Here is a 27,019-nt window from a genome sequence, read left to right on the forward strand (position 1 = left end):
TTGCCTAAAAACATGAAATTTCCTGCTGGTGTCACCGTACGTGCACACGAAAAGGTATAGATGGATGAAAGTGGGACTAGTGAATGGCTGGAAAAAGTGTGGAATAAGAGACCAGGAGTATTTTTCAAGCAACCTTCTATGCTCGTCTGGGACATGTTCAGGGCACACAAGATGAATGAGGTGAAAAATGTGGCCAAAAAAATGAAAACTACTTTGGCTGTAATACCTGGAGGCTTAACTTCTGTTCTACAACCACTTGATGTCTGCCTGAACAAACCCTTTAAAGACAGGCTATGTAAAATATGGTCTGAATGGATGTGCTCAGGCATGGCAAAGTTGACAAAAGGCAGGAATCTTATGAAGCCCGAAATCAATCTGGTCGCCCAGTGGGTCAAGGACACGTGGGAGTCAATTCCCTCCGAAATTATAGAAAAATCATTTCAGAAATGCTTTATCAGCAATGCGCTCGATGGGTCAGAAGATGATGCCATATTTGATGATGACACAATAGAGTCTGATGATGAGAAGGAATCTGAGTCTGAAGACGACACTGCTGACATCTACGATGACAATGCAGGTGCAGCTGTGACTGAAGCCAAGTTTAATGAACTGTTTGGTGAATCGGAGACTGATTCGGACTTTGAAGGATTTTAAGACTTTTTAAATAAGTACCTTAGAACAATATGAGACTTTAAAATCAGTTAATGGATATTTAAAACATTGACTGTAATTTTGAAGGTGAATACATATTTGTTCAGTTATTATTATAACAACAACAGGTTTTTTGTTAGATTACATTAAAATAATTCTAGCAAAACTTTTGAGTGTTTCTTGTGATGCCAACTTTTAAAATATAGCAGGAGTTGTCAAACTTTGACTCCCGGCCCGTCAGAGTAAGCTGCTGGTGGGTTGGGATGTTTGTTTACCTGGAGCATCCACAGGCACAGAGCCCCTCATCTCCCAGTGCCCGCGGTTCATCATTCCCGGCCAACGGGAGCTGTGCCGCGGGCTGAGGGAGGTGCTGGCCACCACTTCCTGCAGCTCCCGTTGGCTGGGAACGGTGAACCACAGCCACTGGGAGCTGAGGGGCTTCATGCCTTAGAACGCTCCAGGTTAACAAAATGTCCCAGCCCGCTAGCAGGTTACCTTGACAGGCTGGGAGCCAAAGTTTGCCAACCCCTGAAATATAGGGTCAGCTGATAAAAGCGTCATAAAGTTTTTGCCATTTTTACCTATCCATCTTGGGGGGTGAGCTTATAAACGAACGGGCTAATGAACAAGCATATACGGTACTTTTTTTTTCACATACACTTCAAAAATAACATTTTATGAAATTAATGTGAACCTCACATGGAAGTGGGAATTTTCAAAAGCCCTTAATGACTTAGGAGCACAAGTTCCATTGATTTTCAGTGCGATTTTTGCTCCTAAGTAAGTTAAGCTCTTTTGAAAATCCCACTTTATGTGTTCATCATGCTTATTAATCTGCTATATCCATTATGTGTCTGTTTATACACAGATAATTTTATCATTTTTTTTATCAGAGTAAAATCTTGTATGGATCTAGGCTGTTTTGTTTAGAATTACACATTCCCATGAATGGGATATTGTAGTGGGGCAGTTGCCCCACACTAAGAAGAGGAAGGATTAAAGCAGGCCAGAGGGAGCCTGTGCAGAGCCCTCCAATTAGAGGAGGGCTCACTAAGTGAGCCAATTGGGAGGTGGCTTGTTGCTTTGGCCAATCAGGGCCAGCAGGGCTATTTAAAGGACTGCTCAACAGAGCAGAGGGCAGTCTCTCCCTGGCCTTCTAGGGAGAAGGACTGGCTGCCTAAGAGCACTATGCCTAGAGCAGTGTTGGGCAGGGTAGCAGAGCAGAAGGAGCTGAGGCCCTGGAGGAAGGGCAAATAAGGTGCTACGGCTGCCCCCGTTTGCCCTGAGGGAAGGGGCCAACACAGACTGCAGTTTTTCCCTGGAGCAAGGGACTAGACTGGTGACTGCAGCAGGCCACTGAGGTGAGTGGCTGGACTACCGACTGCCAGTTCCCCCGAAAGTGGGGGGAGACAGCAAAGCAGGAGTAACGGCGAGGGAGACACCACTGGAGGTGGGCGCCCTGCGGAATGACTTGTGCTAATTCTAGAATGGCCAGCAGGAGGCGCCACGGTGGTGAGTCTCTCTCCACTACAGATATACATCGTGGTGATGCTGAGCTTTAGGAACCTTTTAAAAGCAGCTCCCATTGGGGTTGCATAAGCCTCCTGTTTTCAGCTCTGAATGTTCAGACCTAAGTAATGTGTATTCTTGGTCAGCTCAAATAGTGGCAGAATGTTGGTGATGAAGTCCTACTTCTTTACAAAAGATACAAAAAAAAGTGTTGAATACTGTCAAATAATTATTAGAAATGAGGACTGGATATTGATTGTGGCTATTCTGCCAACAGAAATCCACATGCTCTACCTAATATGCTACTACTTGTTGTACAATATAAAACCTAAACTTAAAGAGTAAGATGGGTAATGCAGCAGTTACCACTCCTGTTAGCACCTTGACGTTTGCATTTCATGACATTTTATTGTATTTTGTGCAACTTTAGCCTGTATGCCCATGAGAGTAGACCTACTGAGTGTATTTAGAGTACTCATGCAGGCATGAGCCCTTAAGGTTACATTAGTACAGGTTCTACATGTACATTTACCATATGTTGTAAATTAATATTATTACTCTTGGACTTCACTTTTGCTAACTGCATGGTACCAATACATTGCATTCTTAAAAAAACAGAGTGATGCTAGAGGACTGATATGCTACTATTTTGTAATAATTATGAATATTAGGCATGCTGGACAGGATAGGGCCAGGGAAGCAGCCATACTGCACTTTCCTGAGAAGTTTGTAAACTTAACAGCAAACTTGCCTTGGGTCCAGGTGACTGTTTAATCATATTAAATTATAACACTTAAATAGCTATCTTCATACATCAAACTAAAATTGCTTTACAGGAAAAGATAACCATCATTATCCTATTTTACAGCTAAGAAACTGAGGCACAGAGAGGTTAAGTGACTTACCTGCCATTGCACAGTGAGTTAAAGGCAGAATAGGGCATAGAATCTAAACATCCTGATTCCCAGTCTTGTGCCCTATTGACAGACCCATTTTGAACCTTATTGTAGGAGTTAATGCTGGACAGTACTATGGAGCAGGTAGAATGCCTTAGACTTTAGCTTTCTCATGGATCCTCAGGATGCACTAGGTTTGTAGGTTGTGAGTATGCTTCCTTTGCAGCCCTTTAAATCCCTTCCTCTGAGGGTTGCAATGAAAGAAAACAACAGAACTCCGTGGAATTCCCTAAACCCTCTATCTCCTTCCCACTGATTTAACCAAGTGAGATTACAATATAGCTCCAAGTAAAGACTGTAGGATTTTAGCCCATTGTGAGTTGTGCAGAGCTTAGGGATTTCATTACTCACCTACAACTGAACATGCTGCTTTTATAATTCTAGTTCACAGGGATCGTTTTATTGTCAGATTTAATGAACTTTGACATTTTTTTCTTTAATCTCCTACAATTGTTTTCTTTTACTTTGAATAGTATTTTTAAAAGTTGTAAAGCCTGAACTGTGTGCAAGGTGGAGGCACAGATGGCTGTGAACCCATCTTGTTAGTCTGTTAAAATAAAATGACAGATGTACGTTTGAAATTGAGTACAGGCGCAATGGCAGGACAGTTATTACTTTGTATCCGACTTTGTCCAGAGACAGCTGGTGCTGCATCTTTTCTTCTTCTTCGTTTTGATAATGGGAATTCAGGCATTTTATTTGTTCTCATCTGATAGGCCACTTTCAAAACACAATTAAACGGGTCCAAAGACAACCACCAGCTGTAATAAATAAATAAGGATCTGCTTTTCAGAGTTGCCAAATACGCACATCTCCCATTGATTTCAGTAGGACCCATGAAAGTCAGGCGCTAAATTAAAATAAAACTGGAGTATTTTGCTCCAAATCATTTTATGTATTTGCACCTGAGCTCAAGTCAAATAACGTACACCTGCTTAGCTGAATATCTGTAGCTAGTAGTGAAGGTGATTTTTAATGCTTTGTGCAGCAAGTACTGGCATTTCACTTTTTCGCTCTGTTGTATTTATTGTGCCCACAACCTCAGTCCTGTAATGTGGACTCAGCAAACTGTAGGATTGAGATTCATGTTGTAAGTTTCTCAAGGCAAAATTGTTGACCTTAATAATAATAATTAATAATGAACAGCTGAAATAATCAGTAATTTTAAATGCATCATATTTTGGGTGCCCAGATTGAGAGACCTTCAGGGAGCTCAATTAACAATAGTGAAAATCAGACCTCTTGAAGGTGTCACAAGTTAGGCACCCAAAATTCACTGCATCTAAACTCACTAATCACTCTTAAAAATGTAGCCCTTTCTGTCACAGTTCAGCTCCTTTTTCATGTCGTGTATGTGAACTCTTCTTTAAAAATAATAGTAATAACATGGATGTCAAATAGGAATTTCTTAGTCACACTGTCTGGAGTGGCTTACAATCGTGAGTGCCAGCCTCAGGACAGATTGTCAAGGAGCAGAGCAGAGACCCTAAACTTGTATGTTCTATAATTAGATTTCACCAACCCGGTAGCAAGGGTGAACTCCTAAAAGACTATAACAGTCTTACCATGGAGTCACAAACAGTCCCTTTGGGTATTTCAGGCTCTTTTGCGATCCAGGCAAGCTGGACTTAGTGATAGATGGTTGCCATACACCAAAGATCACAAAATATGAAGGTTCCTTCCGGTCTCAAGAGACCAGTCACTTACCCCAGGTCAATTTGTACTTTACATCTCACACCAAAGACAACACTTATAGACATTCTTATTGTAAACTAACTAAGAATTTATTAACTGAGAAAAGAAATGAGAGCTATTATAAGGGTAAAGCAGGGAAACATATACACAATTGAATCACAGTCTATGGTTTGAAAAGGTGACTGAGTTTTGTAGTAATCTGTCAGCTCTGAATGCCTTTTAGGGATAATCCAGGTTGACCCTACTTCTGTTTCGTAGCTCCAGTCCTGTGAGAGTTCAAGGGCAAGTTTACACTGCAAAATTAAGTTGACCTAGGTTAAGTTGATGTACAGCCACTGCAGTAATTAAATTGCTTTTGTATGTCCACACTATGCTCTTTGTGTTGCTGTTGCGTGTCCTCACCAGGAGTGCATGCGCCTATTTAACTGGAGCATTGTGGGATAGCTTCTGAAAGGCAGCAACCGTCAATGTAAGCAATGCAATATCTACACTGACACTGCATCAACCTAACTACATTGAGCCTCTCTCAGAGGTGGAGTTATTAAGTTGGTGTAGTGGGCAGATTACATTGGTGGGAGCTACATTTTAGTGTAGATGCTTAACGAGTTAGGTCAACATAAGCTGCCTTACATCAGCTAACTCTGTAGTGTAGACCAGCCCCCAACAGCAAAAGATGGAAAATTTTCTTGTCAGCAATTTTTACTTCCTTCTTCTAGAATTCAAGCTGATTGGATGAAGCCTTTTGCATGTAGCCTCTTTATGGGTGTAAGGGGACAATTAACAAAGTCTTTATATTGTGATGTCCCACAGTGGCCCGTTTAGTTCTGATAGCCTTTCTTGATGATCAGGAGATGATCCCTCCTGACTGGGTTCACAGTTTCAGAGCAAACAGTTTTTACGATTACAAAGCAAAAACGTTACTTTGCCTTATAGCATATGATAAAGATATTATAAGTGAGATTAATGCAACACATTGCTATAAGTCTAATACCCACGTTAACCATATTCTCAAACAGGTGACACAGACTGGTTTCCAGAAATGAATTTGTCAGTACTTGACTACGGCCTAAAGTTTTGGCATGAGCTAACACCTGGTCTGCCAGTGTTGCATTCATCACATGTTCTGCTCTCATTACTGAATCATTATTCTATAATGGAATAAAGCAATATTGTGATGAAGGGATTCCAACACTATACCTCTGTGTTCTAAGTTTGGATTATTTTTAAAAGATGTAATTTTGTATGACAAGAAAACAAATCCAATACAGCAGCTTTAATCAAGTAATGACATCAGAAGCTCTGTGCAAAATCTGAAACTTGATTTTGTTAGTGCTGAAGTGAGTCACTGTATATTCTGCTAAATCTTTAGAACACAGGCAGTGGTCGGTCAGTGATGTGATACCCATGCCCATAAGGTTCAGTAAACCTACAGATCTGATGAATTACCCCTTTTTGGGGGGGTGGGAAGGGGAGCATATACATATTTTTTCAGTAATATGGAGGAGAAATTTCAGCCAGTAGGTTTCTAAATGATTATCGTACTTTTCAGGTGGATAAAACATCCTAGTCTTCAGACTCATGCCTTCACGCAAACCAATGTATGTAATAATCATTCATGAAGAGTAGAGCTGGCCAGAAAATGGAAATCCCTTCCTGTGAAAAACTTAACATTTTTGGAAAAAAAATCATCCCAAGCTAGGACAAAAAGTAAAATGTGAAATTTGTCATAGGAAGAGATTTCCAGGAAAATTCCATTTTGGGAGAATTGAAATAGAATATTTCAGCTTGCAAGTTGCCCACTTGGAAAGCTCTTGTCAATTTCCCTTTCTGTCTGTCTTTCAGATGGGCATGTAGAGAACTGTCATTTTGATTTTCCTGACAGGAAAAGCAAAAATTTTCCTGTGGAAAATTTCAACTTTGCAAAGAGGCCATTTTCCACTGGAAAATCATTCCAACAGAAAATACCCAGCTAGCTGTAATAAATATGCTACCTGCCATTTCTTACTGTTGAATTAAAAAAATTAGTATTCCCACACTAAGATCTCCAAATTGAACTCAGTGTAAGGTTCCTTTCTAAACTGGTGGTTCAGGGGCATAATGAGCAGATCTATTAGTTCCTGCTCTTGTGAACACTTCAAATTTTTATGCACTTTGGATTTTGAGATCTCATTTGTGATGACATGACATTTGTTCCCTTGAAGAACTGTGTGTGGGGAGAGGGGGGCAGGATGGGAATAGTAATTTCTGATTGTTCTGTACAGACACAGAAATGTAGTTTCTGTGTGAGCTATGGTGGAAGAGCTCAGCAGCTGGAGACCTGTAGCTGCTTAAGCTCTGCTCTTACTAATAAATCTGACTACAGTCAGCAGTTACTTTAAGGGATTTAAGGGAAACAAGGGGTTAAAACAGTCTACCAAAAAGTTTGAGCAATTATCAGAAGTGCTACACTTAATTATACAGAAGACTAAGAAGTTCAAAAGAGTACCTTAAAACACCCAAATTGGTTAGAACCAATAAACAGTATATCTGTGCCCAGTCTGTTTTGGTAGAGTCTCACTGTACATTCTGTTGTGGAATAAAGAGCTACTAAAATATTGAAAAGCAAATTAATGAATGAGAAGTTGCAAGGGTAGCTAAAGAGGCTGCAATAAGATGTTTACACAATGGAGGAAACTAGCAGCTGGGGTAGAACTGTCTGAAAATGATTAAAGAAAGCCATAATTTCCCTTCTTTAATTCAACAGCAAAATTAATTTGCTATCTCTTGGTCTGACTATACCCTGCCCATTATCATAGTATCCGAGTGCCTCTTGCGTATTATTGTAGTCCATGCTTATTGACAAATCTGTCATGCTACTGAGATTGTTTGGGAAGAAAATACATTTATGCACATATTTTCAAATATTTTATTGTCTTTATTTTTTACTCTGCTTTGTTATGCAGGATCAGAAAACTTTTTTTGGTCCTTTCTTATTTCATTATTTGTGATAGTGAGTGCCTCAGGAGACTCTGCATCACTCGGAGTAATTTCATCAGTGTCAACATGGATGTGAGAGGGTGGCCTTGACGCTGCATGTTAAAGATTTAAACAGACAATAATAAGGCATAGGTTGGAATCTTTAGATCAGATTTTGAAGCACCCAGATGTCAAATCCATACAACATTCCCTTCAATGTTTTTCAGCTGTTCTTGAAGTTTTTACGTTTCCAAAACACCTGCCTTGTTGAAAATCAAAGCAGCTGTGATAATTTCCAGCAGGCTGTCAGATTTACGTGTTGGAATCTGTCTTTCTCCTCTCTTGCCCTGTAGATGGAATGTATAAAATACCAGAGTCTGACTGTCTTTGATGCATAGTTGGGATCCCATGAAGTAAATACATAAAACAAATTTTAAGTCTTTATTTTAAATGCACAGAAATGCTGTATAAAGGTCATCCAAGTACAGTATTTTTGTTTGTGCAGAAATGTCATTCTAAACAACATACAACTGATATTTCTAAACTTTTCAGGGAAGATAGAAAAATAGTCAGAACTCATGCTGTCTGAGTGGTTCACAATGCAGTTTGCTGGTATTTTGTATCCATACCAGGCACCGTATGAATATGCTTTTTATGTTGTCTGTTGTAGTTTTCCAATCTTTTAAATTTAAACCATAATATTCAGTACAAAATAAGATAGATATAGCTATTCAGTACATACATAGTAGTTCTCTGAAATTTTTGCACTTTAGGCTTTCAAATTGATAGTGAGGACATGTCAAATTAAAGGGTGATGCACACCTAAATGAACAAATACAAACACATGACAAAAGATGGTCAAAGATCTACACTATGCTGGACCCTTATTAGTGATGCATTTCAAAGTGAAAAAGGCACTTTGAAGTCTATGTGAAACCAACTAGGAAAGCAAGAAAAGGAATGAGCATAAAAGGTTGCATGAAAATATTGGACGGTTTCTCCTACATGTAAGTAATCTTTGTCCAGTTGATAAAAATATTTTCCATCATGTTCCCCACATAGATCTTTCCTCTTATTAATGAAAATGGGTACTGTGCAAGAGTAAGGGGTCATGCATATTGATCTGTTTAGAGGGTTGGTGTATGGAATTTCTATAACAACGTAGCTGAAGAGAGAGAAAAGTTTCAGCAGGACTTTGGCTTGGTTGAGAGCATTCTACGGGACATACCGAAGGAGCTTTTCAATGTCATCTTGGATCTTGATAGTTTCGAAGTGTCTGCTGTAGCGCTTAAAGGGCATGCCATCTAGGGTGACCAAACGTCCCGATAAAATCGGGACTGTGCTGATATTTAGTTGTTTGTCCCATGTCCTGACCGATGTACGGTTGGGATGCCATTTGTCCCAATATTTTGCTTCGGCAGCACTCCGGCTTTTTTTTTCTCCCTTCGGTAGCACTCCGCCAAGAAATCTAGAGCTGGCCCTGGTGGTGTTGGGGGGGTGGGGGAGGCAGTGACCCTGTGGCTGCCCCCCCATGTGTCCCAATATTTTGTCCTTGTCATCTGGTCACCCTAAAGCCATCAAGCCCAATGAGGAATTTCTCAAAGTTCCAGGCGATGTCATTCCTGCACACTGGAGACCAGATGATGTACTGTCGGTTGGTCATCAGCAACACTGGATCATTATGTGGGAAAGGCAGTGCCTCTTTCAGGAAAGTGAAGAGTGGGTGAGCATTTGCCCCATTCACATCACACTTCTCAAACATGGTGAAGTTGAGCTCATAACCATGGCCAGGGCGGACATGCTTTAAGGAAAGTAGGGTCTTCTCATTGGTAGTGTTCTACTGGTGGCAGGGGAAGGCCAGCCTGGCCAGCCCGGGCCCATAGCACCTCTGCAGCTCGCTGAGCTGGGCGAAGTCCTGGGCCATAGTGCCTCAGAGCGACGCCACATTGCGCACCAGCAGTACGTGGCGCAGGAGTGAGCCCAGCGCCAGTTGTTCCGCCGCACCCGTGGCCATGCCTGCAGTCCCGCCAGCTGCCCAGCCACCATAAGGTCATGCAGGGTATGGGTGGGGAGCCACGCCCGCGGGCAGGAGCCACACTGTAGTCTTAACAATTTGTAATCTTAACAACTTGTCTGCTTGTGGTGTTTTCCTGTAGACCACAAATTTTACCAAATGAACTTGTAAATCATATCTGGTCAACGTTTTGCAAGATATGATGAGTTTTTGGTTTCTACTCTACCAGGTGGTGAATAACTTCTTACTGCTTTCCTAATTTCCTTGTTAAACTTAACAGTAGAGCAACTTGTAGAAAGTTTTACAGATACTTTTAAATCTGCCACACCTTCTTCAAATACTGTAGTAAAAAATCATTCCAGTTATGTCCACACAAAAAGATGGACATCCCTCATCAGAGATCTACACCTACATTTTCCCTTACCAGGAGTGTGTAAGAGAAAGGGGCTTGGTACTACTACTCTTCTACTGACGAGAGGAAGCATGTGTCCGGTGCCTAAGGCACTGGCCTATGACTTGGGAGACCTGGATTCATTTCTTTCCCTGCCATAGGCTTCCTGTGTGACCATAGTCAAGTCACTTAATCCCTGTGCCTCAGTACCCCACCTTTAAATGGGGTGTTGTGTGAATAAATACACTAAAACAGCGGTTCTCAAACTGTGGTCCGTGGACCACCAGTGGTCTGCGAACTCCATTCAGGTGGTCCACGGATAGTTCCCTCTAAGTGGCATGCTGGGGCGGCCATACACGAGAGAATGAAGGGCCAACCACCTAATTAGTGGAGCCACACAGGAGTGGCTCCACTAATTAGGTGCCTGGACCCTGGAGAAGATGAACATGTAAGGTGAGGTGGTGGCCTTAGGGGGCATTGGGGTAAGTGGGAGGGGGCAGTGGGGCGAGAAGCGGGGGTGAGGGCAATTTGGGATGTGCAGGACTGCATCAGCCAGAGAAAGAGGTGACTTTCCCCAGCCCCAGGGCTGCAGCTGCCAGGGAGAGACAGCCCTTTTTCTCAGCCTCAGCTCAGGGGCTGCCACAGTGGGGTGGAGAGGAAGAGACCCCCTCTCCTTCCCATCCCCAGCTTGGGGGCTGCCGCGGCAGGGGAGAGAGGGCACATCTATCACATTAGAAAGGTAAGAATACTGATATTAAAATGTGAGTTGTGTGCTTTTATTTGCAGAACAAAATATGTTTATTATTACGTTTTTTTATATAGTGCTTTTATCCAAAGTGCTTTACAATAGTTAGCTAATGGTACAAACAACATTTGCAAAGATCATTAAGTGGTCCGCCGAGACCCTCAGCAATTTTCAAGTGGTCCGCAAAAAAAAAAGTTTGAGAACTTATGCACTAAAGATTTTGAGGTACTCAGATACTGTGGTAATAGGGGCCATATCAGTACCTAAAATAGATTTTAAGCAGAACTAGGGGCTTAGCCTGAGACAGGAGCAGCTGCTGTCAGGTTGTTTTTGGGACAGTTTTAATAGGGGACATTGTCAATCCCTCACTGAAACATGTTCTGCCCTGTCTCTGGCCCATGAGTAATAAAATCCTTTAACCAACAGCAATGACAGAATATTTCAGCAATGTAGGTTCTGTTTAAAAATGTCCTGCATTGTGTAATATTCTGTCAAGTCTAAACTGTCATTTAACCCCAGCCACAAACTTTCAAATTTTTCCATTATGAATTTAAATCCATCTAAGTGTAAACATATATACTGCTGCTCTGTTAACCCAAGTGTGTCCAGCCAAACAATCGCAGCAAAGATGAGAAATTGCCTCTGGAATTGCTTCCATCCCATTCACCTACATGAGATGAGAACTTCAATCCCTACTTAGAACCATTTAATTGTTAATATTATTGATTGGAAAGCGTCAAGTAACCAGCATACAATATTTCTCATGCAGGTTTATTGTGTCCCTCCCCCCTTGTTAATTGTGGTGTAGCTTACTGTATCAGCCCATAATGTAGGCTATATCACATCCCAAGCAAACAAGCAGAAAGATGAGGAAAAAGGAACAATCCCAAGTGGCAGGAAGATATCTGAAGATTTTCCCAACATGAAAGTGTAAGCTTGTTCCAATTTCCATCCTAATTGATCATATTTATACCATGTATGGTTCATTATGCTTGTGAAGAGTCCTCTTCAAGTCAATGGCATGATATTGATGAAGTCTCAAATGACTGATCTGATAGAACCTTAGCTTTTGCCTTTCCTGACTTTTTGTGATTTTTAACTGTGCAACCTTAAGTTACATGAATGTGGTTTTTTTTTCATTTGATATGATCTCTGTTAAGTGATACTAGTACCTTGATGTGCCTTCTTTCAGCCATTGGAGCCATATTACAGATGCACAATCTTTCATTTACACATAGAACAAAGAAGCCAGAATGAAAGAGACAATACTCTGTGAGCATTCTATTGAGAACAGTGATCTGTTGGTTTATTTCCAATTGGTTTAAGAAATACAGAGAAAGGCAGAAGAGAAGTAGGAATTCCTCTTATTCATTTTTGAAATTTAAGCTCTGGCAAGAATTCACAGAGTTTGAGACCGGAAGGGACCACTATATCATCTAATCTGATCTCTTGTGTATCATAGGCCATTACATTTCAACTAGTTACCCCAGGAATGAGCCACATTTTGTTTGACTACACACTAAACTTGTGTTTGGATAAAGCATATCTTCCAGCAAGATATCCGGTATTGAGTTGATTGGGAATGTCTGTCTATAGGTACCTCTACACTTAAAGTGGTGTGTAGAGTACAGACACTGCACGCCCAGCTTTCATGGATATAAATAGCAGTGTAGATGCTAAGGCATGGCTTAGGCAAGTACAGTAAACTAGAATGCCCTACACTCCTAAGGTATAAACCCCACAAGGCACTCTACATGCTCCAACATGTCAGAGCTTTTCCCTGCCACCAGAGCCTTTCACTGCGGTGTGTAACTACACACCACAACGACAAGTGTGGACACAGCCTGCCTTTCACTGTGGCATATAGCTACATATGTAATGCATGTACTCTACACACTACCATAAGTATGGACTTAGCCTATGATCAGAAGTGGAATTGCTAGAAATCTCCTGAGAAACGTGCTCTGACAAGACTCTAGCCTGGTTCTGTGGAGAACAGGAGTAGCTAATTCAGATAAGCACGCAGTTCCTTAACTCTGATCCTCTAAAGATTTGCCTATTTCTAGTGTTAAACTGCTTTTTTGCTCTTACCATCCATCTCCTGCCAATGTGATCTTGATTTTCCAGTGTTAATACAGAAAACAATTTATCCTTTCCCTCAAACTATTGAGGTGCTTTTTAATGCCAAGCAGATTGTGTTGTCTTATAGGATGGCCAGTTCTGGATGTCAAAGAACTTATTGAAATTGGTTGGATTGATTCAAACAGAGCTTTGATTTGTTGATTTCACGGAAGAAAGGGAGGAGAGATTGCTGCTCCCTCCCTGGCAATATCCCCTCATAGCACCACTTCTAACTATCTAAAAAAAAAAAATGTATGTTACAGTTGCTTCAGATTTCTTTTCTTTTTTTTTTAAACAACCCTCTGCTTGTTGTGTCTGGAGTTTCACTTTACCTCCTTCAAAATATTGCCATATTGAGTCTCAGTTAATACAAAACGTAGCAGCTTGAATTCTTGCTGGTTCCAATCAGTCTCATCACATTATACTGTTCAGAAATATCTCTTCACTAGCTTCCTGTAGAATTTCATATAGACTTCAGAATGCCTTTTTTTCCCTCTACTTACAAATGCCTCAGTAATCGGTGTCCAGCACAGTGTAGCTCCCTGACCATCTTTTATCATCTGCCTGTAGTTGTTCACGTAAGTCTGCATCAGCCTTTTATTTGAAAAGTCCTCATTATGAGTTTGAAACAACTGGAATCAGCCATTAGCAACTTTACCCCCTGACTGTGGAATCATCCTGTGATCCTAATTCAACAAACTGATGCTGTTCCATCTTTTAAATGCAGATTAAAGAAACACGGGTATGCTGGGGATTTAATTAGTTTCTATACCATCAGGTACACTGACTCTCTGGTGAAGGATGCCCTTTATATTTGTAGTTAAAACACCTCAGGTTTAATTAATGAATTAATAATTAGCATCATGCCATACTGTCTATAATATAGACATGAGAAAATATAGTATGTTCTATGTCAGTAGTTTGGATATAATTCTTGGTTCTCAAAATGTATACATCCCCAATAAACCAATGGTAGCTTTATGTGATTTGTGTGGTAGAGGTGGGGGAAAAGGGAATTGATCATACAGGATTGTTATCCCTAAATAATAATATATAATCACTTGCCTGATGTTTACACTACATCCTAAAACATTTTTACAGCCAGAGAATAGATAAGTCACCTGTACCTAAGGATTAATAGTTTTCCCATTGCCAAGTCATGGTTTTAGGTAGAGCTACAAGTATAAGGAAATTCTCCGTTTCCACCAAACAGAAATTTCAGTCAGCTGTCACTGCCCCTTCTCAGGCTAGAATGTGCTAGCTGTAGATACCTACTCTGATCTCAAATAATAATTTGATTAACTTAAAGATACCTACAAGATGCGTGCTCTGATTTGGTCTTCTCCTTTCCTAGCTGCAGAAACCATTACACCCAACTCATAGGTAAATATTATCGCTTCTGAAAATTGGGGTGGGGAGATTTGCTCCTTACAGAGTAGCTTCATTTCCCCCATGCTAATTAACAGTCCCTTGTACATATTCCAGCTTTCCCAGCAAGTGAGTACACAGTGACTAATGATAGTAGGAGCAGCAGCCTTCCCATCTTTGGATGATAGCCCAGTGGATGAATGGCAGCAAGCGAGCTTGGCATTCCATACGCATTAGAATTCAAAACTCTGCCAAATACAATGCTGCAGATGTAATTTTGTGTGCATATTTCAGGACTCAATTAGAAGACATTTAATAAGAGAACTCCTCTCCCCTTCACTCTTTGCCCTATATTTATTAAGCTCATTTATTTCTGAGTTCCCTCTCATTCACTTTCTGTTCAAACCCTGGTCTATTTACTCTGGTATTCGAAAAACAAATCAGACTACTCGATGAATAGGTATTTTAGTTACTATGATATCATATGCCATGGTACTTAATGAGGAATATTTTCCATGGCAACTGGAGATATCAATATAACTTTGGGTCGTGAATTCACCCTTGCCACCTGGTGTTGGCCTGGAAACCAGTGGGATGATTTATTTAATTGCTTCAAAGCTGAAGCAGGGAGTTGGGAATCTGGAATTAAGAGTGAGGATGATTGAACCTCTCACTCCTGTCTGTCTTCATAGGACCAAGAAACCTAAATAACTATTGGTAGACCAAAATCAGCCCATCAGAGTGGGGACGGTTGAGGGAGAGGAGATAAAGTGGTCCTTTAGATAAGATTTACCAGACAGCTTCCCCCGAGAATCTTCTATAGTTCCTTAACATAGCTTGTCCCATTAAGAAGAAATGAAGGTGTCTGATCTTCACTTTGATGTGTAAGAACACATCTGCCTATTAGACATTTGCTTATCAGCATATCTGAACTACTTCTGGTTTCATTCATTCACTGTACTTAATAGGCAGCAGGTTTAAAACAAACCAAAGGAAGTATCTCTTCACACAACACACAGTCAACCTGTGGAACTCTTTGCCAGAGGATGTTGTGAAGGCCAAGACTATAACAGAGTTCAAAAAAGAACTACATAAATTCATGGAGGATAGATCCATCAATGGCTATTAGCCAGGATGGGCAGGGATAGTGTCCCTAGCCTCTGTTTGCCAGAAGCTGAATGCATCACTTGATGATTACCTGTTTTGTTCATTCCCTCTGGGGCACCTGGCATTGGCCACTGTCGGAAGACGGGATACTGGGCTAGATGGACCTTTGGTCTGACCCAGTATGGCCATTCTTATGGTATGGGTATAATGACCTGTGAATTAACATTAATAATCACGAGGAAGAGGTCCAGTGAGGATTACTTATATTTATTTATTCATCATTCATATTTAAACAATACTTTCAAATGGTTCACAACCTCTTGGTGTACCCTACACTGGGCTGTGTATAAATTAAACTTAAAAAAATCAAATCAAATCAAAACAAACACTGACATTAAAATGTCATTAGGGTTGCAAAGTTAGGCTCTCAAAAATTAGGAAATGCCAGAATTAAAGTTAACGGTGAGATTTTAATTCAGCTCTGTTGTGCGTATGCATTATGATTAAGGCTGTGAATCTGTCATGGAGGTCATGGAAGTCACGGATTCCATGACTTTCTGTGACTTCTGCAGTGGCGGTACCAGTAGCAGCAGCAGTTTGGGTGTGTGGGAGAGGGCTCATGGCTGGGCCAGGGGGTTGGGGTGCAGGGAGGTGCTTATCTGGGGTGGGACTTCCTGGCTCCCACCAGCATGTCCCTGCAGCTCCTAGACCATGGGTGGGCAAACTTTTTGGCCTGAAGGCCACATCAGGGTTGCGAAACTTTATGGAGGGCCGGGTAGAGAAGGCTGTGCCCCCGAAACAGCCTGGCCCCTGCCCCTATCTGCCCCCTCCCACTTCCTGCCCCCTGACTGCCCCCCCTCAGAACCCCTGACCCATCCAACCCCCCTGCTCCTTGTCCCCTGACCACACGGATCCCTATCTACCCCCCCCCCCCGCCGCCCTCTGACAGGCCCCCTGGGACTCCCATGCCTATCCAGCCCCCCCTGTTTCCCATCCCCTGACCGCCTCCCCCCAGAACCTCTGTCCCATCCAACTGCCCCCTGGGACTCCCTTCCCCTTATCCAACGACCCCGCTCCCTGCCCCCTTACTATGCCACTCAGAGTGGCAGGACTGGCACCTGCACTGACCAGTCAGAGCCAGCTGTGCTCCCTGTGTGGTGGCATGGCTGCGGGGGAGAGGGGACAGCAGGGGAGGGGCTGGGGGGCTAGCCTCCCCAGCCGGGAGCTCAAGCGCCCGGCAGGATGGTCCCATGGGCCGGATGTGGCCCGCGGGCCGTAGTTCGCCCACCTCTGTCCTAGACGGATGGGCCAGTGGGGGCTCCGCACGCTGCTGGCAGGTGCCACCCCCGCAGCTCCCAGTGGCTGCGATTCCTGGCCAATGGGAGCTGCGGAGCCAGCATTTGTGGTGGGAGCAGCACACCAAGCCCCTGTCGCAGCGCCTCCCCATAGGAGCTGCAGGGACATGCCAGTCAGAGCCGGGTAGGAAGCCTGCCAACCCCCCAGCACCAGGTAGGGTCCTGGGCTACGTGCTGCCACCTGCAACCCCCTCTCTCCCCAGCACCAGCAGGGTCCCAGGCCATGGGCTGCCACCTGCCTCCCACCAGCACCAATAGGGGTCCTGGGCCACCCTCCCAGCACCTCCGGCACCTCTGGACTGCCCCCTCAGAGCACCAGTGGCCCCTCAGCCCAAGTTTTAGTTAGGGTATATAGTAAAAGTCATGGACAGGTCGTGGGCCGTGAATTTTTGTTTACTGCCCGTGACCTGTCCGTGACTTTTACTAAAAATACCCGTGACTAAAACATAACCTTAACTACGATAGTCTAAAAATACATGATCACATACTATTTTTTCCCATAGAACCCCAGCCTCATTCAGTGCACAAGAACTATGGTGCTATGAATCAGGCTGTGTAGTGAAGGAAGCTGTTGTGTGTAGGACCCTTTCCTCGTCTGTTTTCGAAGTTGGACACTGTAGTGAATGAAACAGGGGACTGCTATGAATGGAAAAAGGCTTCTGCTGTGATTCAGGTAGCTGAGTACCACCCTGGAGATTTGAATGCTATCCCTGTCTCTGCCCAGTTCGTATGTGATGCTGAGTACGTCACTTAAACAGTTCACCGGTGGCTGCTGCATATACCTCATTTTCTGCATGAGACGCCGGAGGCCAGAGTTGTGGAAGTGCTGAGCACACAGTACGGCACATGAAGTCAGTTGGAGCTGTGCCTTGAACTCACTAAAAAACCAACAACATTTAGTACTCTGGAAAAAAATATCAGGCTTGAGGTGTCTCAAGTTGGGCACTCAGAATTAGTGGACACATTTGAGAATTTTGGTCTTAATCTCTCTGTATCTCCATTCCCTAGTTGTAAAATGGGGATAATAATATGCCCACACCTCACAGGGATGTTGTGAAGATGAATTCATTGTGGTCTGTACAGCACTGACGTACTGTGGTGAGAGCACGATAGAAATGACCAATGGGAAATTAATTTTATGTTCAGCACAGAGAATGGGGTGTGGTAAATAAGCAGTGGGGCCACACACTGGATGCACAGGATAAAAAAGAAACACTGAATAACCATTTGCTGAATGAGGTAGGGGTACTGTGCAAAATATAGAATGTGATCATGAAATTAAAGAGGGTATTATAATGCATATGCAGAAGAGGATTGAATGAAAGTTGCACAGGCAACCTTAATTCTGGCATTTCCTAACTTTAGAGTGCTTGGTTCGTAGCCATAATGTTCCTTTAACATAGATTGTTTTAATACAATTTCCTAAATTTCTTAATGATGCTGAATATATAGAAATTTTATCACATAGAACTACACTGAACCCAGCTTGTCATCAGTGGGGTTTGGACCTTTACATCCACAACACAGTCCTCTACCTCTTGAGCCAATGGACTGATGGGAAGCAGTAGTAGACTATTATCCTCTTTGTGGAGCAGCCACTGGAGAGGGCTGAAAAACATGTTTTCCAGACAGGTTCACTATCTGCTGCTGGCAAAGGAAAGTAAAGACTCAGGAATTCTGTATTCTATGCTAAATTCTGGAGGGGAATGTGCTCTAGAGATTATAGACACTTCTGCCCACAATCAATCAGCGTACTGACCAAAAAGTTTCATATTAATTTTAGGGCGATTTAGTGTAAAGAGAGGCTGATGAAGAGCTGTGGAGCACCATTTATACTGTGAGAGTGGGGAATGGACTTTCCCCCTCCCTGCCTCAACCTTTTTCCCTCTCAGGCACCTCTAACTCCACCCTTTCCTCGCCCCTATGCATTTCAATCAGGTGGCTGCCTGCACCTCCATACTGCCTGAACGCTAGCTAGCGGGGGTGGGGGGGTGTGCACTGAGAGCAAAGGGGAGTATCCCTGATCTCAGGTTCTATACCTCACACCACAGTGACTCTCAGCTGCCAGGATGAGTAAATGCAGGGCAATCCTGCTCGACCCTGCATTCGTAGGATGCAGCCTGCTCAGTGCAGACAGAATCTTTTGCGAATTTAACTGCCAAACTCTAACTAACAAGCCTTGAATGAACATGTGCAAATTGAGATTTTTATGAGGCTTATCACTTGGCCAAAGGCACATTCCTAACACAAAGGTGACCCTTCTGCCAAATTTTAAGTCCCTGTTCCAAACTATGAATATGCTAGAGCTTCTCAATAAAACAGCTGTAATAATTTCTTTTTAACATGAGCAAAACAACAATTTTCCATTTAACCTCATACTTGGAAATGGCTGAAGCATTTTAGCAGAAGCTTTATATATATATATATATATATATATATATATATGTGTGTGTGCGTGTGTGTGTCTCCACATGAGACAGACACACACAGCATGGCAAATGGCAGCTCTAATGTTGAATGTTTGGCTGTTATAAGCAATTGAAAACAGAGTCTTATTATGGAAAGTGTTGGGCAACCTTAACTGTTGGCAGCGTAACCAGCCCCATCTATGATGTTTGTTGTTTTTTTTTTACTGATACTCTCATCCTTTCTTTTCTACCTTTTTGTCATGTCGGTTTTAAATTAGATTTTAAGCTCTTCAGGGCAGAGACTTTGTGTTTGTCTTTCTCTTGCCTCACACTATGGGGCCCTGATCATGCCCAGGCTTTTATGCACCACTGAAGTATAAAGAAGAATAAATAATATTTCTAATACAACTCCTTCTTATGGATATTATCAAAGTAGCCCCCTTTTCCGTAGGTAATTACATTGGCTATGTACTGTACAGAAGTCACAATTCTTGCCCTGAAGAGCTTACACTCATAAAAGACTAGCAACAGGTGAAGAGGGAGAGAAGAATAAAATATATAATTAAAATATACAAAGTTGTCGGCAGATTTTTGTAATATCACCTATTGTGGTTTGTTTAGCCATTCTCAGCTGGTTAATTTCCTATTTAGAATAGAACCGTGTAGTTCAAACTGGGAAAAATGCAAATGGGTTTTCTTCCTCAGACTGCTGAGCTGGGATAAGCTGATTATACCCTGTGTAGGAGACACTTGCTCAGATAAATTCCAAAGTAGAGTTTTATACAATATACTTTATTTTATATCTCACAAGGACTGCAAAATAATATATTTTTTACAACAGCACTGATTACCACATTGGTTAGCTTTCTGTATTCTGCAGATATGTAACTAGCAACGTCAGTAAGTAGCACAACCTTAAATGACTTTTAAGAGCCAGTTACTATGAGTATAGCCACCAAACGTAATCATTCTCTTTGGCAAATCCTGTAGCGAAAAAGTTACAGCACTTGCGGGAATAACCAGCCATTTTGGAAAGCCACAGAATGCTGAAACCTCAGCCAATTTTTTAGTATTTAGGTTGTTGTCTGGTTTCCACAGTACAGCCTTAAATATTTGAGCTCTTTGCCTGAGAGCAACAATGGAATTAATGGTAATTGAAAACATCTTTCTGAATAAATAATGAAAACATAGTCTTCACATTTACTTCAAAAGTTCGCTTGTGCACATTGCTAGTGGTGCTTGGAGACACGAGCTATGGGAATGAGACCTCTGCTGTGATGTAAAATACCAGAGAGGAAATGAATGGATACGATTCAAACTGTTGGAGTATTAGTATTACAAGTTGTCAGATATTAGCTGCTTTGTGCAGAACTATCTTGATTTGGTCCCAAGCAAGATAATCAAATTCTTGTAATCAAATTCTGGACCAAGTATATTTCAGTAGGGACATTGTGTAAATCAGTTAGCATTGGTTCAACACTGAGAATTTAAATCTAACCGCAAGAGGAAGCAATATAAAAGCAGTGCATCTCAAAGTAGAGAATCTTGTTAGTTAATCTGCATATTAAATAGCAATAAACTGTGGAAGCTTGTAATGTGTCGGAGAAAAGAGTGGTTTTAAAAGTGCCTTATGATTGTCTTACAGTACTAGTGCAAATTGGTGGCTTGAGGGAAGTCAGATCTTTCAGTGAAAGTATAACCTTGGTTTATGATCAAAATTTGATATATCTCCTGGACATATCTCAAATATTTGGCAAGTATCATAGGAATACTGAATCCAAAAGGCATTACCACAGATCAGGTCTGTATGCAAAGTATTGCCAGACTCCATTATGTTGAAAAAAAAGCACAGTAGATGCTATCTGGCATCTTCCTGTAAACACAAATAGTGCTAGAGATGCTAACAATGTTGACATTTTTATAACCATCATTAGTCTTGAAGGTCAACAATATATCTGCTCATTCAAGCATGCCAAAAAGGAATGGAATGGGACAGTTCTATTTTAAATTATGCACAATGTATTGTGAATGATGTCTCGTTTTGGTGCTAAGGATAGGATGTGTTTGGGTGCAGGGTATAAAAATATCCCCAAAACTTTGAGTGTAGTGGTCAGATTGAAAAATAGTAAGTGGTGGTACTCTCCCAAATTCCACTTACAATTCAATCTCCACCTGTTCTGGACACCAAAAAATGCCATATACTGTAGATCATTCAAATACTCATGATATGTTTGCCTTTTTTATTTGGCATGCTTAAATCACCAGGGAATTGGTCACTCTGAAGACTGATTTAAATGGCCATGATTGTTAGCATGACATAGAGATGAAGATGGACAGCTTACACCTCTGAGCTATTGTTCCACCAGTGTATCTGTTTGCATTAAGTCTGCATTTTGCAGGATATTGTCACAACCATTTTTAATGGGAAATTTGCCCGTGTAAGGATTCAGGAAAGGACCTGAGCATATGCAGAGTATGTGCAGAATCCAATTCATAATAGTGAAAGGGAATACATTTTACTTTTTGTTACTGTTGCAGTTAATTTTCTGGCTTAGCATGCTATTGACATAAAAGGACCAACACAGTGTCCATAAATAGCCCATGCTGCTACTTAAAAATATTGATAGGCACATTGTCCCTGTGATGAGTAGTAGAGCTATGTCAGTATAAACTACCAACAAGCGTAAACGTAACGTTTTTGAAAATAACCATTTATTTTTATACTTTGTTCATATTTTTCCCTTTAAAATTAAACCAGAAATAGATTGTAGAATCATTTTTAGATTAAAACCGACTCCATGAATTGTGCCAGCCATGCATTTCAAACCTCTTTTCAGCCAAAGTATAATTAGAGATGTTTGGGCTTGCTAATGCTGCTTGGACATCTGTTTAGCTAAGCTTTTACTTAAAAGCCCTGATCTTTGTCTCCTTAATTACACAGTAGTAGCAGAAATGTCCTGATATATTTTCTAAGCCTCTGAACAATATACATTTTACTTTACATAATATCTGTTTGGTGCCATCCAACTATTCTGGGCAGGTTTCCTTTTCATTCTACAACATTAAGCCAAAGCGATGTGCTGTTGTGTCTTTAATCCCCAGGAGGGGTCAGATGTAGATCTCAGTGGGTTTTTATGGTTCATTTTAAAAGGTCTCTTTCCCCACCCCATTAAACACAGGTTCTGCTCTGTTTTGCTGTGTGTGTTGTATCACTTACACTAACTGCTGTATCTCCTATATTTTGAGCTACAGCTCATGCTATGATCATCCTGAAAACACCATTATCTAACAAAATTTCTGGAAAATGTAGTCAGTTGAATGAGATAATTTTCAAAAATGTTGTATTCTTGTTCAAATAGTCTCCCCTATAGGTGATTCACTGCACATCTGATCCAAGGCCTTTTGTAAAGAGACAAAGCAGACGTAAATAAGAAACGAACATAGAGGGGAAACTGAAAACCTATTTTGGTATGGGGCAGGTGGTATCTTGACTGATTGGTAAGAAAACTGAATTTTTTTGGTTTAAAAATTGTCTAACTTATTCAACAGCTACGTGCTCGATTTGGTTTCCAGTTGCTCAGGGCAGAGACTAGGGGAATAGTGGGGAGTGAAGACCTGATGGCTTCTTTCCCTGAAGACAGGACTGGTAGTATAATTACTTTTTGTAGATACAGCACCATAGGTGAGCATGGCACTTCAGAGGCAGTTAAAAAAAGGAAGATCACTGCCCCAAATGGCTCAGTATGTAATTTAAAAATAACACTACAAACAATTGCATTGAATAAAGAGAGGTGAAGTATGTACTGGAAGACAAGGTTACCACAGTGAATGATCATATTTCTTCAGCACCTTTTAATGTTATCAGATTTGGTGACAATGTGCAGAGAAGGTGTGGGGGGGGGGATGAAGTGTGTACCTCTGGGGTGCAGGGTCAGACAGGGATTACCAATTTTCACCCTTTTGCTTTAGAAGGCCATGTCTAAATTTGGGTTCAGGCTGCAGTTGGTTTCAAAAAATGTTCTAAACCTCAGACTTTAACTGTGGTCTCTGAATCTAGATCTAAATGTTGCCAGTATACCTTGGCTCATGTCTAGCTTTGGCAATGCTGGAGGCTAAGTCACTGCGTGTTCCTATGTGTATTTTGACAATGCAGGGGGCTGGCCACCAGTGTGCTCCTGTATTAATTTTGACAAAGTTTGAGATTGCGTTACTGCATGCTCCTGTACAGATTTATAATGTTACAAATGTTGCAGATAAGCAAATTGTAGAGGGTAAATTATTCTATCTTCCTATAAAATGTGGGAATCCAAAACCAAAATTATGTGTAGTTTTGGTTTTGTCAGTTGCAAGGAAAAACATGATGACTGAGGGAAGCCAAAACCAAAACTTCAAAACCCGTTTTTAAGTATAAACAGGAATTAAGAACATGTTTTTACTTAGAATTTGTTTAAAATGTTTAAAATGTTAAGGCTCATTCTTGTTCCTACTGAAGTTAAAGGCAAAAAACCCACTGACTTCAAAGGTAGCAGGCTCAGGCCCTCCCACTGAATGTGCATTACTGCTAATTGGGTCATATATTCCAAAAACATGAAAAAATGTTTTAGTTTTTGATGTCTTGTGACAATTTGAGAAGGTGTCTGTGCGGTTCAAATGAATTAAACTGAACACTGAACAACCACTAGACACAAAAACACATGAACTAGGTGTAGAGCATAAGTAATTAGGTTCTTTCCCTTGCTTTACTTGCAGTGGGGTTGAGCCCCTGTTTTTATGTGTCTGAATGCAAAAGGAACCAAGGAAAAGGAGCAGTTTCTTAACTTACAGCTCCCAACACTCTTTAACCAACAGATCTAAAAGCTCTCTCTAGGTTTTAACAGGGTCACACTGTGCTCACAAGCTACGGCTAGCCTTTTTTGCTTCTGCTGCTCTGTCTCTCTCTATCTGTTATTGTCTGTGCTCATTTTCTGTGTGTTCTCTCACCCGCACACACACTTGGTTACAATACCCAGTGGAACCCTCTGCCTACATGGTGCTAGTTTCTGGACTTTATTAGGCTTTAGTTTTTGACGTGGCCCTTTAACTGTTGCTTGCAACTGTCTTAAATGGAGGACTCATTCACACATCAGTCTGAACGAGGTTCTGACTCAGCCCATAACAAGGTTTCACCCAGTTCACAACGTTATATTCTTTCTGATGCGCAAACATATGTCCTGTGTTATTGATTGTTTTTGTTTTTCAGTTGCTGGTGATGACATGAACTGATAAACTCATTTAGGGTTGTGTGTTGGGTGGGAAAAATATTTACTGACGTACAATACTGCCACAATTGGTCAAGGAGTCCATAAGTATCCCGTATTTTCATATGTCCTTTGATGTACTGAAGCTAGTCTTGACATTGGGCACTGAGAATGGGAAGGAACATAGATATCTGTTACTCTCAACTATACATCTATTTGCAGCATAGGAGGTGCAAACAAGGAGAAGGAAGCCAGTTCTCTGGTGTTACAAAGTGCTGAGCACCCCAAATAGGTTTTCAAGTGACATAGGCAACTCTGTGATCCAGGAAGTGGAGAAATGCAACCACAGAAATAGTCATGGGTCTCCTTTCTGAAAGGAAGGAACTGAGGATGAGAGTAAACTTGGAATAACTGTTGACAGGCTAGTTCAGTTCAACATTGTAAGGACTGACTTCACAGACTGCTACACTGTGAATGGCTGCAAAGGTTGGAATGCTAAGACCTGTGTGAATTAATTTTGTGTCTCTGTAGCATATTTGCTATTTCACATGAAACTAAGATGTGGAAGTACTCTGAATATACATCTGTGTTATGTAGCCTGTGATGTTTCTCAAGTGCAGGGGTCTCACAAATAATAAAGGAATGCTGCCAAACAGTTTAGTTTCCAGACTGACCAGCTTGAAAAGTTTTCAAAATAGAGTAGAGAATGCCCTTGACATTTCTAGTCTCACATAAATCCCTGTCCTTGCAGTACAACTGTTGACATTTTCACACTCACACTTTGCCATGATACCATAGTACTTCTGTATTACTGCTGATGCAGTTGCAGTAGAGACCAAAGTTAATAAACCAACCTTATTCTCACTGAGAATTGTGTTCATATTGCTGATGCAGTTCATGACTGAAATAAGGGAAACAGACAATGTCAGGTTACCTTGTTATCCACAAGAAAATAACCAGTGTTTGTCAAATGTTACAAAACCAGTAGGATAAGAAAGAGAGAGTGTCAAATGTCTAGGTTAGTTCAAACACTAAAAGCTGCTTAACAGTGGGGATGTGCCCAAACCTTAAAGTTCACTTGAGAGCACAATTTGACTGATGAAGTAACCTGTCTTTAGATTGAAGGGTACTATTGTTGCTTGTCCCTAATTGGGACCTTTGGGATATTGGGATATTGCAAGATTTATTTTCTTCTTCCAGAGTGTTAATTGGAACTGGGCCATCCTTTTTGTCTTGGAAATATGTATAGCAATATATTGACTGACCTGTGATCTTTGCTCCGCAAAGAGATTTTGTGGCTCACTATATTTAATGTTGACTTTGACTTCATTCCACTTAACATTGATCTTTGAGATTCATAATTTTGTCTTACAAACCTTAGCCGACATCAGTATCAATCAGATCGTTATTGTCTTTTCTTATGTATTGCATGTGGTTTCATTTTCAAAGCTTATTTGAGCATGACTATACGCTTTGGTCTTTGGGATGGGGGGGAAAGAAAGTCTAGTAATTTATTTATACTGTAATTGTTTTCAACAAGCATGTATATGCTTTTGTGGATCCCTTTGAACAGAATTCATACCGCTCTCATGACTATTTTCTTTTTCTTTGCACACCGAAAAGATTAAATAATTGGCAAAGATGTACTCTTCAAGTACAGTTTAGAGAAGCTGTTACAAACTATTTGATTTTTAAATAAAGTTATTAATCAAAAGAGAAAATAATGAATCTGTATTTTTAAAAAGCAGTCAAAACAGAATATAAAATTTTCAAACAGAGAAAATCAGAAATCTGAGTGACATTTCTTTTAACTCTCCACCTATATAGAGTTTGAAAGTTAGCAGACAACATTGTTTGATAGGTACATCTTGGTATATTGCACTAAACAATTAAGTGTCATGTTTAAAAGGTGAAGATTCATATTGGATCAGAACATATGGTGATCAGTAATTAAATTACCCTTTTCTATGAACAGGTTTAATGTCTAAAAGTATAGGCACTTCCAAATCAGTTGTTCAAGTTTTTATTATTTGTCAGTTTATATGAGGAAATCTTCTCTGAACAGATATGTACCTTTATTTTATTTTTTAATGGGTTGTTTATTCATACATCAGGCAAAGTTCACAACTCAAATACTACTATTTTTGAATGTAAGAGATGCAATGAATGGTTGTCAAAAACAAATCCAGTAAAGCTTATATAGTTATGTTTAATTTCTCTGTTTTGTAGTGTGGAGTTTATTTTAATAGATAAATGCATTATTGGGGGTCAAAACCTAGATATGATGAATATGTTGACTAAGGGTATGTCTTCACTACCTGCCGGATCGGCAGGCAGCGATCAATCCAGCTGGGATTGATTTATCGTGTCTAGTCTAGATGTGATAAATCAACCCCCGAGCGCTCCCCCCGTCGACTCCTGTACTCCAGTGCTGCTAGAGGCGCAGGCAGAGTCGACAGGGGAGTGGAAGCAGTTGACTCAACACGGTGGAGACACCACGGTAAGTC

General features: G+C 41.0%; 1 protein-coding gene and 1 pseudogene across 3 annotated transcripts in view; one reads left to right on the forward strand and one right to left on the reverse strand.

The window, feature by feature from the left end:
• GPC6 (glypican 6) overlaps positions 1 to 27,019 on the forward strand; it is a 1,139,050-nt gene that overhangs the window by 383,190 nt on the left and 728,841 nt on the right. The window lies entirely within an intron of this gene.
• Positions 8,982 to 9,812, reverse strand: LOC141982453 (glutathione peroxidase 1-like; annotated as a pseudogene).

Source organism: Natator depressus, chromosome 1 (assembly GCF_965152275.1).
Source record: "Natator depressus isolate rNatDep1 chromosome 1, rNatDep2.hap1, whole genome shotgun sequence".
NCBI lineage: Eukaryota > Metazoa > Chordata > Testudines > Cheloniidae > Natator > Natator depressus.